The sequence below is a fragment of the Cyrtonyx montezumae genome, unplaced genomic scaffold, assembly GCF_038088225.1.
Source record: "Cyrtonyx montezumae isolate F1298 unplaced genomic scaffold, pur_monq_1.0 scaffold_7, whole genome shotgun sequence".
In the NCBI taxonomy this organism is placed as follows: Eukaryota; Metazoa; Chordata; class Aves; order Galliformes; family Odontophoridae; genus Cyrtonyx; species Cyrtonyx montezumae.
In genome coordinates this window covers 7,555,305-7,568,193 of record NW_027072078.1, presented here as the reverse complement: position 1 = coordinate 7,568,193, position 12,889 = coordinate 7,555,305, and the positions used below count along the sequence as shown (strand labels likewise).

At 42.5% G+C, this 12,889-nt stretch overlaps 1 protein-coding gene across 5 annotated transcripts in view; it reads right to left on the bottom strand.

Annotated features, from left to right (window-relative positions):
• MYO1B (myosin IB) overlaps positions 1 to 12,889 on the bottom strand; it is a 90,035-nt gene that overhangs the window by 52,509 nt on the left and 24,637 nt on the right. The gene's annotated exons all lie outside the window — the stretch shown is intronic.

The window sequence follows — 12,889 nt, the reverse complement described above, 5'->3', positions numbered from 1 at the left end:
ACAAGAAGTATGATTTGTCCTTCACATCCATGCAAAAAAAATATATATATATATCCAAGTACAGAGTTGCATAAGTGCTAAGACTTTCAATTTCCAGAGTGAAAGACCCACAGAAGCAAAAAGGATACTTCAGCTCATTGGTTTTTTCAGGCTTTTCTCCGAGAGTGAGCAAGCACAATCTGTCCTACGGGTTTTTCTGTGGACAGAAAGCTCTGACAAAATTTGAGGGAAATTTAGGTAGCACTCTTCAGTGAGCAAATAGCTAATGCAATGGGTCATGTCCAATCTGAAGACATTTAGAGAAAGGAGACAGGAGAATCCTGAACACTAACAGTACCATAAGCTTCGATTTCTTATCTGACAAGCATGAAGACACATTTCTGAACCTTAGAAAGTACTGAGCATTTTAAGCATTTGGGGCTATCATTGGACTTCTGTGAGAACATGCAGAAGTATTTTCCAGTAAGTGTGCTGTTAGCATGCTGAGGGTGAAGTCAAACTGTGAAATTAATTAAAGAATATCATGAGAATTAGCAGCTTTCCTACGCCAAAAATATCTTTCTATGGAACACAGAACATCATAACTCCAAAACTCCTGGGCTGCAATTTGGATCCAAATGTGCTTCACTGCCATGCAGCACCATGTACTTTGGTGAAATGCAAGTGCATTTTTTATATTTGGTTTTTCATCAGTTGTCATTTTAAGCCAGAGAAAGAGTAGCATTGACTTTAGTTCAACTGCATTTTCCAGCCCATGGAACAAGGCATTCTGGACGCAGCACTAGAACTCGCTGCAAAAACTTAAGCAGTATCTACAAAAAGACATAGAAGCAAAATCCAAACAAAAGGGCACGCTTGCAGCACTAAGCAAACTCAAGAAAGAAATCTGCTAGCAAAACATGGCGCAGTTTTACATGAAATAAACATCCATTCATCAGACTAAGAGCTTTGTTTGATTGCTGCTCCTCATAAAACGGTGAGTGTTGGTAAAAATTTAACTTGGATACAGCTTATTATTTACAGCAAACCAACCACAGTTGAAAGATAGCAGGTAACTCACTGGACAACATGAAACACAACGGTTACAGATTTGATGCACCTTTTAGGAACTTATTCTATAGCATCTCAGGAGCTTTGCATTCTGCTGACAACTGCAAAGATACCAAGCCTTAGTTTTGCATAATGCAGCCATGCCCTCTTCACAGGAAACCACAGCTTTCTGAAAAAAGCAAGCACTTGGACGTGAAACTAGCTATGGTTAGCATGGGCAAAGCGATCCATGCCCAGCTTCTCCTAGAGGCTCCTACTGCTAAAGCTCAAAAGCTTCAAACATTAAACACAAGCATGCTCCAAACAGTTCATATCTATTTATTTTTCTGTAGTCAGTGTTGCCTCTTGAGTTCAGGCAGTTCTTCCTTCTGGCTTCTCCTCCTGAATGGCTTTATGAGAATGTCATATTTCCCCGGTTATTTACCACGAGCACGTGAAACATTCTGCACTCCCTCATCCTTCATCACTATTAGACTCATTTCACTTTTCTTTTTAAAGTTGCACCACGTTCTCAGCTCAGCCATCCAGCAAGAGACGAGCACACCAAGTGAGCTGTGTTCCAAGAGGGTTGGAAAACAGGTCACCAACACCTTCTGCCTCCTTCCCTGCGAGCTCATCATCCCTGCCCTTCCTCCCTAGCTCCTGCCAGTGATGCTCAAGCCATTGATTCCCCACTCTTTGTCTTCCTCCTGTCCTCTTTTCTGCACCAGGGCTCCTTCAGTGCTTTCCCTACAGCTTACATTGTCTCAGACTCTCAACTGCAATTCTCTCTGCACAGCTGGGCTACGCATTTACCAGAAACAAAGAGAGGTCACTACTCCTTTTGATACACTTACCACTGAACCAGAATTAAAACTGATCTCTCAAAGCTTACTACCGCTATGGTGATTGAAGCATTTCAATGAGGTAGTTCAACCAGAGGTGAAAATGTGTTTACGAGAAAGTAGCAGGCTGTAATGTTTTTAGCATTACAACAAAGTCAGCCTGTGCCATGGCCAACACGCTGGAGAACTAGAGGAAAAAAAAAATACAGACACTTTTGCTGCTGAGAGACCATGACACAATTTCTGGCATCTGCTTTACTGACCCAAATCCAAGCTACAGTAGCAATAACACTTTACCAGACTCTCTCACAGAATATATTTAGGAAATGAATAATATTTGCTGAACACTGCTGCAGATATACTTGTGAACCGAAGAGCACAATGAGGGTGCTCAGACAGGCTCATCCCAGCATGCATTTATGTAACTTTAACTGCTATTCTTTTTGCAAGGAAAAATAAAGCAGTGGGATATATAAAGGAATGAAATATAATTACACTGAGCATTCATGGGCCATGTGAGAGGCCATAAATGGCAGTGCCATGGAGCCATGGGTTTGACTGGAAGCTGGCTTTCAGCAGGAAGGTGAGGCTCTGTGGTGCTCTCAGACCTGCAGGCTGGGCAGCTTGCTCTGTGCCTGCTGTCCTTCAGACAACCCCAGTCATCAACTACTATTTCACTGCTGGAACAGCTTTCCTGGCTGGAAAATGAATTCAGCATCAAGCACAGAGAAAACTATTCTCTCTGTTGATACACAGAGTTATGAGTTAATCGGCTTAGAAACCATTCATCATTTCTAATCCACCAAATTTCTAGTTTCCCAGCAGCCACCATAAAAATATATTTCAGTGCTTGATATATTTATTAATTCTGCCTGCACTGCACGGTCAAGAACACCAAACTGTGCCCTTTTTCCTCCCTCAGCAAAGCAGCAGAAAAGTTAGCACTACAAAGAGAGATGTGAAGTTAGAGAGTGAGCAGGACCCCTGGCCTGACCCAACCCAGCCAGAGATGCTGGGCATGCATTTCCTTTTACTCCACTCTTCCACACAACCCAACAAAGCAAAAGTTTCACAAGTGTATCAAGTATTCTCCACTCCATACACGAGTAAGAAAGAAGTCAGCTCATTTTAAAAGAAGTTTTGTGGAGGTGCTTATTAGAAGTTTCCAAAAATTTACCTCTGACGTTTCAACCACTGCTCCAACAATTCAATTTGAGGAGGCAGAAGTCAGGAGTATATAAATACCAGCATTTAAGGCTTCTTTGTCTTGCTGGCGTTGCATAAACAGCATTAGGCACATTTACCTCAGAGCCCAAAAAAAAAAAAGAACTTTATTTCAAAGAAAAAGGGAGAACAACTCGTTTGTCATGTCAACTTTAGTGGCACAGCACTACTTCACAGTCCGTCGTATTTATTATCTTCTTCTGCCTCTGCACGAAAAAAAAGCCTCAAGTTGTTGTTTAAACTCCACTTGTTCCAAAAATGTAATGTCACACTACTCCTTATTTATTACATACATATTAAATTATCTCATTTACAGCCATTTTAGCTTAATGTATTTGAACCATCTGGAGACCACAAAGAACCTCTCTACCTTTCAGCAACATGAAGAGGCACAGCTCTGGAAGCCAACGTCTGCAGCTGCAGCTTTAGGCCACATTCTGTGCTCTGACCCACCTCACAATTACAGAGCCCAAAGAAAAGTTTTAAAATAGTTCATAATTTAAAAAGCAGTTATAACCCATGTGTTTTGAATTAAATGGTGAGTGTGTCAGCAGTGTCATTCGCCATACCTTATAATAAACTCTCCTTTGATTTTTAGGTTGTTACGAGAGATGACAACATTGTCTTACCACAATAAACACAGAACTATTTACTGGAGTTCTCTTTTAGCTGAGATTTAAGTATAGTAGCAGTTTGAAGTGAAAATGGCACCCACACCTACATCAGCCACACTCTGCCTTTTTACAGCACCCGTTCCTTTGGCCACACCACTGCAGATGGCCTGATGGGTCTGCAGTGGATCACACTAGTCCAAACCATAAACGTGGACATGGAGGGAATCAGCAAAGAGGGATTTCCAGGAGGCTAGGGCAGCCCTCAGCTGCACCTCTCTACTCTAACATAACAGCAGGGTGAGCCCACAGTAAGACTCACACGTGAAGCAAAAACATCGACTGGTTCTGATATATGCATATAAAAAGAAAGCAATAACCTGGGACAGGAGAAGTGGAAGCACATTTTATAGTGAGCTTTCAGGCTTTATGCTGTCAATCATCAGTGTTCATCGCAGGTTTCCCCTCAGCCCCACCAAACCTCGGTGGAAAAATCACCATTGGGGAAAAACAACTATAAGGGCTTATTTGCATCGTTAGCTCATAGCACAGAACTGTTTAATCTAATTGCCCCATGGATAACAAGCATGGCCCCATTTTCCATAATTACAAGATGCCCCCTGTCAGCTCCTTTGACACACATGGGGAGAGGGGGCTGTCAGCCTGCCATGGGCCTGAATGGAGCAGCAGCTGAGGGAGCAGCGCCTGGGACAGCCCTGCACAGGCAAGCAGCTGCTCTTTGAGCCAGGGGAAAAATAAAATGAGCTTAAGCACCAGGATAAAGGGGTGCACCAAGACAGATGGAAAGGCTTTTCTCCTCTTCAGAATGCTTCTGCATCTTTAAGCCTATTTTGCTTTCCCGGTGAGGACAGAAATTTGTTTTATCAACAATACTTTGTGGCTAATATACACAGGGAAGCATAGCTCCTGCATTTCCTTCCCCACTTGGCTATTCATTCTGGCAGCTGTGACGTTCTGAGACACAGAACAAAGCCCAGAGCTGAGTAAATCAGCCTGGCTATTTGTAAGGAGCAGCCAGAATCTGTGGAAGGGACAGGAGAGAGGGACAGATAAAAACCACTCAATTTTCAAGAATAAAACACTTTAAAACACAGCCTAATGCTAAACCAGAGACATTTATTTTCTGTTCCAATGAACTGGTAATGTAACACCCTCAAATGCTCCCTGGAAATCCCCTCTTCCTCAGGATGCAGCAGCTTTCAGGCACACTTCAAACACAGTGCTGAGTGGCCCAGTCCCTTCCCCTCCCAGGGGACAGGGCACATTTCCCCTGCAAGCCAGCAGGACACTTCCTTCTTGGTTTTGATCACCTCCTTTGTACTGAGTGACAGTCCAAAAAAATGCCTTTTTTTGGAAAACAAGCAATGGTCCTTCCCCTGCCCTGTACACAGAAGACATAAACACAACGTATGATTGCCTGCCTACTTTGACAACATCTAAGGTGTCCCTTTGGGGTTGCACGGTACTGTGATGAAAAAGAAGCAAACACAAGGAGCCTATAAGCCAGCTGTGACATTACTTCCCTTCAACCACTGGACAATGGGACTCTGAAGACAAAGATAACTGTGCCTCTTTCTAATCCAGACTGTACAATGAATAATCTCTCTAAATTTCATCAAAGTAACAACCCCATTAAGCACATCCACATCCCATTCAACAGCTTGGTCCTATGAGCTAGCAAATTGCCACAGCGGTGGTTCTTCAAAGTAACATGGAAATCCAATGGCAAATCACTGCATTGCTGCTGATAAACAAATCAGCAGGGCAGTCCAGGGTCCTGGGGAAAGCCCCATAGAGCAGCATACCAATTGAACATACACCAATGCTTGCAGTCACCAATACACAGGAGGTACAATGTGAGGCATGGTTTGCATACAGAAGGAAATCAAAACAATGAATTATTATTTGGAGTAGGTCCCTGCTGTCAGCAAAATGGAATATTTTTTTAAACCAAAGAAAGAAAAAAGGCAAATATCTCCACACCGTGAGCTTTTCAGCAGAGCAGCTGGGCTTGGCTTCCCCCTTGAACAGTCCCATTCCTAGAAATGACATCAGCTAGCTGGATGCTTGTAGCCATCACTTTCCCACGGATCCAGAAAAATGGGTAACTCCCAGTTGAAAGGCCCTGACCAGATGAGGTCCTGACCCAGAGCATCTCCCACCCCAGTACCAGGCTGCATTACCCAGGCAGAGAGCCAGATCCTGCACCATTACAGGGAGGATGACGCTAGCCCTTCAGCAGACCTACAGCAAATCCATTTGCTGCAACATGCTTGCAAGGATTTTAAGTTTATTGGGGAGAAAAGGGCATCTGCATTTACAAAACAATAACAATGTTGCTGGGCTCTTATACATTTGAAGGGCAATACAGAGTGTTTTCTGTTCTTAGATTTAAAAATACCTTTAAATGTAGTAGTGTTTTTCCTGTAGTTTATTTCTTCTTGGTGGACCTTCTGAAGTTTTGCAATCCCGAGGTTGGGCTTGCAAAAATGGAATTAATTTCTATACCAAACACAGAACGTGTCTGGAAATCAGGGAAGCCTTATGGTAAAGCTCAAATATTCTGTTTGTGCCAGTTGTGATCACATTTTACACAAGACAACTCTTTTTCTGCAGAAAAGGACATGTTTTGAGTGCACTGTTGCAGCATGCAAATAGTGTGCTAAAAGTGAATTCCTCAAATAAAATCATAACTCACCTTGACTTAAATGGCTGAGAGCACGATGCATATTCCATCAAAATAAAACACTGAGAAATAACTCTTACTCATTTTTAAAGCATGGCTGTAAAAGACTGTGGATTTTAAAGATCATGGTTAAATAAGGGTCCTTTCCTGAAGAAAGTACCACTCATGAACCCCTGGGCAGGGCAGGGACTGAAGCACACCTCAGGTCCTGAGCACTGGTGAGCTCCAGAGCATCATCACTGAGAACCACTCTGGTCAGCTCCACTCTGAGCCCCACAGAAGGTTTACCAACTGGAAAAAAAAAACCATATGAGTAGAGAGAAGAAAAAATACAAGAAAAATACGGACTTGAACCAAGTTACAGAAAGGACCACAATTAAACTGCCTTTGTAGTTCAGAGCTCTATTTGTAAACCCTAGTCACAGTTCTCCAATCTATCCAAAACATAAGGAAAAGATTATGCAGTGTGCTAGACAGTAAATATTAAGACTGCGTACTTCTTAAGTTGTAACATGAAAAAGTTTATCTTTAGTAATCCAAACTGCATTAACCATGATGTACTCTGAGTTGCAGAAATCAGAGCCTTTTGGATATAGTCAGAGGCAGAAGGAGAAGGAATAGAAAAAGAGCCTCTGAAAGCAATAGGGGAGCTCAAATCTTGCTCAAGTTTCAAGGCTTTTAACGTTAGCCTTATTTATGCTGCATTTAAAATGATGACAAGGGCTCCCAGCATAGCAGATGGGCATTTACTGATGTATTATAAATTGCTAAAAAAAAAAAAAAAAAAAAAAAGCACCATTAAGCACAACGAGACATTTCCAATGAAATAACGACAGCTGTTGTTAATTGCACTTTGAAATCCCAGTTGTTGAGAGCACCATGCTGCCAGTCTAGGAAAAGCAAAATGTAAATTTAGATCCATGTACAGACTGTGCATAAACTGGAATCCCACTCATCCCTAATAGGGTCTCTACCTGCCTTCACCTGTAAGTCTGGATTTCAAAAATGAAAGGCAACAGCATCTCCTTTGAAGAACTTCTCATTCTTTCTGATGCACAAAAAGTCCCAATGTTTTTACTGAAAGTGAAGCTACAAGAACCTCATTTAGAACATAGCTACTTTGACAGGCACATAAAGTGTTTAAAAGCGCTTTCATTTCCAAGTCCTACCGCTCCATCAGTCAGTTTCCTAATGGGAAAAATTTGGTTCTGTTAAGGAGCACACAAAAGGTTTTTATGTAGATGAGAGATTGTCACAGATAACTAAAACCATTTGACTCTTAATCCCCAACATGACTGAGGTGAAATCTGAAAGTACGCTGTGTACAGAGGCATGGGTAAATATTTGAAAACAGCACTAAAAACAAAGTTATTTTGCTGAGGCTCTGAGCCAGCAGTTAGTTCGTTCATGAAGGATCCCCCACATTATTTTCCTTTGTTTACCACAGCAGCAATGATGGAGTTACAGAAGCACCTGGAACACATCTGCAGTTAAGAGCATCCCTTACATACTTATTGCTTTCCAGGTACCCATTTCTTGTGTTTTTTGCAGGCTTCACCAGGAGCATACTGGCCACGAGGGCACTGCTCTTGAGACAGTCACAAGCATGGAGCCCTGCAGGAAGCCAAGGGATGCACATGGCTTTGGGAGCAAGGTGAGGGCCCCTGAGATGCTAGCAAAAACCATTCAGACAAAGAGGATGGCTGAAAAGGGATCACACTGAACTGTGTAATCCAGTCTTAATTCTGCCCTTGGCCATAATAGAAATTAAAATAAAGCACAACATTCATCCATACGTTCATTCACCTTTAAGCTTTCCAGACTGTTTGTACTTCTCAGGTGTGGGATACATTCTCTGAGCCTCCTTACAACTGCTCTATATCCATTTCTGTGTTGCTATGCAGCATTATAATATCTCACGTGACCTGATACTATTCATGTCAATAAGACTGCCTTTACCTCCCGAGCACCAACACCTTAGTCAGCTGGCTGTATAATATGCTGTCCAAACAACTAAACTTGCCCTGCTCAGATTTCAGGAAAAAGATGAAAGTATTGCTGTGTGCAAGAGAAATCTTTCTTTGTGTTCTAAGTCTTCAAGCTTACAAAATCTGTTCCAAAACGCTCTGCAAAAGACAAGAGGGGTATTTCAAGATGGCCACATCACAATGGCCCTCCTCAAACCTCCATTTTCTCTGGACTGCAGAGGTGTCAGGGCATCGTGCTCCCACAGGAGGTGTGCCCGCAGCTTGCAGTCCAACAGGCCCTTCTCAGGCATGAAACCCTTCTGACTCATGAAGCAAGTGTGATGCTTCATCCCCTTTTCATCTATACACTTGAGGGACTGACGACCACAGATTCACCATATCCAGCACTGCCTCTCTAGAGAAATCAAGAGTCATAAGTCTGACCCCTTCCAAAAGGAGACTTCAATACTTTATGCAGGTTTTTTCCTTCCCTTTTCTTCTTTCAACTCATTCCTAGTACGGGTTTAAAAATGAGGTACAGGCAGTCCTCCCAAATTGTGATTTGTGATTTATGTTAGCCATGGATGCCTCCTCCCTACCCAGCAGTTAATATTGCCAACTAACCTTTGAAGTGATCACCTTCCCTGCTTATAAATTTCTTCAGAAATGGGAACTCTGCTGAGTCACATGTTCAAGTCAAATCAAAAATCAAATTTCTAGAGAATTCAGGAATTAGTAGGAATAAGAACAAACAGACTGCAAAAAGGGGATACTGCAAAGCGAACAACCATAGGGAATAGAGAGCTTGTTATGAGAAAAAAGGAGACAAGGAAAGAAGAGAGAACTTCTATATTTGCTGCTTACATGGGCTCAAAACAGACCTGACTTGAATAGGTAACAGCAAATTTAGTCTATTGTCAGTGTAATTCAGATATCAGCCTGAGAATGACTTGTCGCAAGAATTATTAACATGATGACCACTGAAATAGGAAAGCTTCTCAAACTTGCTTAGTGGCATCAGGCTGATGCCTCCATACCAACATCCCATGTAAAAGCAAGCCATTTTCAGGACCTGCCTGCAAGAGCTTATGCCTTTTAACTTTGCAGCTTACAACTTGTTGCTAGCTGCACTGACGCCACATTCTATTTTGCCCCTCAGTTTAAAATAATTTCCAATTCTAAAGCAAGAAGATGAGGAGCTTCAGTCTAAAAAGGGGAGCAGAAAGCCACGTTTTGTGTTACTTCCTACAAGAGACAGAGACCTGCTGGTAGCCAAGATGGGAAACGCAAGCAACACCTCCTCTTCAAACCTGCAAAGCAAACCTGTTCCTGGTAGGAAAGTGATATGGCACAGCAGCTACAAGTGATATCATAAAGTGTTTAATTCCCACTGTCGTCGCTTTGAAGATTCCAGCAGCTGCCTTTGTCACTGGTGGAAGGCAGTGTAAATTAGCAAGGTAGACAGCTTTGTTCTCTTTCATGTCTAGGCTACCCACAAGGTAAGCAGAACAGCAATTACATCAACCAAAAAGGTAATTACATCAACTGGAAGAGCAGAACAGAAACGTAAGGACTGTACAAATCAAGCAGCTAATAGTTGGAGCACTGAAATGTCACCCTCTGCCCTGTTGAGTCAGAGGCAAGCTTGATCCTGTCTTGTAGATAAAGACAAAACCAGAAAGAGTAACAAAACAGTGGGGAAATAAATAGATACAGAAATAAAGAGCTTGGTAAACTTCCCATTGCAGCTATGCAAATAGTCACAGATTGGGAAAACAAGCATTCCAAGAGCATTACACGGTGTCATAACAGCAACAATGAATTTAGAGAGGAATGAAATACTGAAATAAAATGCCCTTGACTGAATTTTAACAGATATACCATTATCCAAAATCATCTGACCAGGAGCACCTTCTCCCAGAACTTGTGTTTGGCTGCCCGTGAAGAAAACGTGTCTGCAGCCTCATTCAAGCTTCCCAAGAGCATTAAAGAGGTGCCCCAAACCTGCAATTAAGAGTTAAGTAGCATTACTGAAAGCACAGGGTGCTCTTGTAGATGCTGCTGAGGAAACACAATGCAGATGAGAAGGCGAACACTCCCCTCATCTTTCATGTTAAGGTGAAGAAAACATGTGATTTCCACTCCCATGGTTTTGGGTTTCTTTAGTGACCATGTATGGGAAAAAAAAAATCCCTAGGTATGGATTTCCCCAGGTCCTTATATGCTGCTCCCTCCTTTGCCTTCAGTTGTTCCTTTCTCATCCAGCCAGCTATTTTAGTGAAACAGCAGGATCACGCACACCCTCCCTATCCCAATCCATCACATCCAGATGCTTGAGTGTGCCTCAAAGCACAAAGAGAAGGCCATATGAAACTACTGGAGAATGAGCAAAATGTGATTTAATATTCCCATTTCCCAGAAACTCCCCTACAGAGCCCTTGCTCCAGAAACAGCCCTCAGTGGTCTGCTCCAGAAAAGCAGAAATTCCATATGAAATGCAGACCTGGAGGTTCTCTCTGAAATGGCAGGCCTTGGAGAATAAGAGCCATGCAGTGACAGCACGTTTTCTTCTAACCAGTGCCTAGGCTGACCAGGGAGGTGGTGAATCCTCCCTGGAGACATCCAAGGTGAGGCTGGATGGTGCTCTGAGCACCCTGACTGAGCTGTAGGTGTCCCTGTTAACTGCAGGGGAGTTAGACTAGCTGGCCTTTAAGGGTCCCTCCCAGCTCAAACAGTTCTGTGGTCTAAGTGTTTTGGTGCCACACAGCAGACTGCTTTCTACAAGATCTGCACCAAATCTAAACCCCTGCAAGATATTTTTATGCATTAAATCATTTGCATTTTTTAGCTAGCACTAGTAAGAAATCAGATTGATAATTTGTGCAAAGGAGATGCTAAAATAGTAAACGCACTAAATATAACTTCACTTATAAATGCATTTTCTCAGTCAGATGCATTAGATTCCATTAGATTCCTAATGAATAGGCAAGAGTTTTGGTTTGCCTGTGATTACATCATAGGAACCAGAAGCATCTTCCCAAAGCCCTCAGAGCAGTGCAGTGAGCTTACCCACAGCCAAGTCTTCTGAAGAGGCCACAGCTCAACAGAGATTTGCACATCAAAGAGAAATAAGTATGCAGATCTCAACAAATCAATGTGGGTTATTTTCCCCACATCAGAAGGAATACCACAGATTACAATCTGCCACACAACAACTCTTCATTGAAGCTCCTGAGCTGCTAAGAATAAAAATAAAAACAAACAGCCTTGAGGACAACTGTAAGGTCTCTATGGAAGTGCACCATGCGCTGTGCCTGGGCCCTACACTTAACAGTGGCCTGCTACCCATGGATCTGTCAGCCCTGAATCCAGCTGCAGGCTCCAAGCTGGGGATTAATGACAATTACCATCATTAGCAATCAGTGACATTTATGAAATAATTTTCTACTCGGATCAGATTCTTTTCCCTGAGTCTCTCACTCTAATCTTCTGTTACTTGCCCCTACCACCTTGAAACTCATTTCCATCTTACCACTCATAGCCAAACATTTCTCTAGTTGAATATACATTTCATCAGATTGAGCACTGGAAAAATACGTATGAGAATGATCATTTTGATCATTATTAATCCAGAAGACCGCATCTCAGGAGAGGTGGAGAAACAGAGATGAATGAATCTCTCGATTCAACACGTAACAAAGTACCAACTTTCAGAACGTCAGACAAGCTGTTACTCACAGGCTTTATTTTCAAAATCCTCCACCATATGACAGCTGATTACATGCAACCAAGCAGTTAGCTGAGCAGAAAGTTCTTTTATCAAGCAATTGTGTTAATTTAGCAAGCCATTGTGCTTGCTAAACAGAACTCGAAGGAAACCCAAACAAGGTGAGAGTTCAGATCCAAGAGGACCAAGGAAGGCCAGAAGCTCATTTTATCTGTGTAACTGGTGACAGGTATGCCACGTCAGTGGGGCCACCTCCCAGCATGGAAAGGAGCTGTGTGTGACACAAGGAAGGCCTCTGACTTTTTTGCAACACGCACTCCTAAGGAAGGAGCACCAGAGGTGAAACCAAGTCAGAATATGACATTATACTTACTTTCCAGTCTTCCATTCCTACATTTAGACCTGGAATTTATATCATACACAAATCATTTTTTGCAATGTTACGTCTCCGTATTTATGCGATGAATTTTAAGATTCATGTGACATACTGATGGCACTCTGGCTGCCCCCTCAGAATTGGCTCATCTCCACCCAGCACAGGGGTCCACGTTTTTGTTTCCCTACATCGACCAAGAAGATTCCTTCGAAACCAGACTACAATGCAGCAATGAAGACTACAAGTAGCAGTTACAGGAAAACAGTCTGAATGCACATACCAGAGCCTAAGTACATGAAATACAAAGTGCAACTCTTCTTGGCTTCTCTTTAAAACAAACTAATCGTGAGGAGGCTGCTTTAATCGGCACAGACTCCTTGATGAGAAAGACAGCTGGCACCAT